Consider the following 1,884-nt stretch of genomic DNA (forward strand, 5'->3'; position numbering starts at 1 on the left):
CGGGACTCTGCAGTAACGGGCGTCGTGCTCGACCAACGAATACACAGAAAGGGCGGGGCGTCCGCGGTGCTGGCCCCGCCCCCTCCCCAGGGAGGAGGAGACAGTGAGCGTGGAAGGGGCGGGGCCAAGGCAAACAGCTCAGTACAGGCGTTTAGTAAATCTCAGTAAGCCAGAAACCTGTTGCCGTGCAGTGGATTTGGACTCATAGCGACCCTATAGGACAGAGTAGAACTGCCCCATAGGGTTTCCAAGGAGCGACTGGTGGGTTGGAACTGCTGACCTATTGGTTACAGCCGAGCTCTTAACTACTGCGCCACCAGGGCTCCCATAAGTGCCAGCAAGTCTGATCACTGAGGAATTATACAGACATGATGAAAGTCTCTTACCCAGTGCAGGGGAACTGAAAATTCATTGATTCAATAAATGTTTGCCTAACCTCCACTGTCAGACAAATTTGAATAAAATGCATCTTCTGCACCCAAGGAGCGCAGCCTAGCTCTCTCGACTAGTGCTTCTCTCGTCGACCGTGAAGGGCCAGTTTTGGGTTTTTGTTTTTCTTAAATCTGTCACTGACACTCAGTAAAAGAAGATAAAAACTAATCACTGGAAATGCAAATCCGTTTTAAAAAATTATATTTAACAGACGTAAAATTACATTTCAATAAATAGAACCAGCATTACATAGGAAATAATTTAAGAAATTGTACACTTTGCTCAGAGAATATTTGCCAATATATTAAAGGAAATGGCTATTACGCTGGTAACTCTTTGTTCCACAACTGTAACTAAAACCAAAGTTACGAGTGAAATGGCTATTTGAATAGTGAATGCCGGTAAGCACACTTTGAATGAATACACTGTATATAAATGCTTAAAGTTGTTGATGTGACAGACGAGTTTGCTTCTTGTTTGTTCATGCATCTAAACCAGGTTGGACTGACCAGTTGCAGGAGAAATTTTATATCTAAAAAAAATTTCTATGTTCTCATGATAACAAGACCAGCCTCACCGAGGTATGTTGATGGAAACAAAAAAAGAAATTTGAAGTAATTTTAGCAAACTCAGGGTATTTATTCTTAATTTTTATCCAAAATGAAATTATTATATATTTTCAAAATTTATGTTCCATCCTTATCAGTGGCCAGTTCCAACAATTTATCTTGTAAAGTAATAGTTAAATTTTAAATTATCTTTCAATGAAAAAGAAAATGGATTCCAGAGCCATTATTATTTTATGTAGGGATCGTCTTTTGAGGGAAAATAAAATTCAGAATGTCCTATCACATTTGTTAAATATTTAATGATGACTTTTCACAGATGTGCAATGTCAAGTTCATTGCCTCTTTCACTGATAGTTATTGTTAAAATATGGAACATAACATAACAGCATGTAAAATCTCTGTTCTTCCAAGTTTCTTACTTTCATTTTTGTCTTCTAATCTCATCTGCCAGTGAAAAATATGTTGCATTCCTTCCTTGCATTAGCATATTAAGATCATTAAGAATACCAAAGATATCAGAAAAAAACAAGCACTTCTGACAGACCAATTCCTATCTTTAAAAGTTGAAGCTCCAACATCGTACTAGAGGTTCTAGCCAGGGCAATTAGGCAAGAAAATGAAATAAGATGCATTTAGATTGGAAAAGAAGAAGTAAAACTCCTTTGTGTGTGTGTGTGTGGGTGTGTGTGGGTGTGTGCACATGCGCACACACTTTAGGTGAAGGTTTACAGAGCAAATTATTTTCTTATTGAACAACTAATACACGAATTATTTTGTGACATCGTTACCAACCCTGTGATGTGTCAACACTCTCCCCTTCTTGACCTCGGATTCCTCGTTTCCATTTGTCCAGCTTTCCTGTCACTTCCTGCCATCTCGTCTT

The sequence above is a fragment of the Trichechus manatus genome, unplaced genomic scaffold (genome assembly GCF_000243295.1).
Source record: "Trichechus manatus latirostris isolate Lorelei unplaced genomic scaffold, TriManLat1.0 scaffold00014, whole genome shotgun sequence".
NCBI classification, from domain to species: domain Eukaryota; kingdom Metazoa; phylum Chordata; class Mammalia; order Sirenia; family Trichechidae; genus Trichechus; species Trichechus manatus.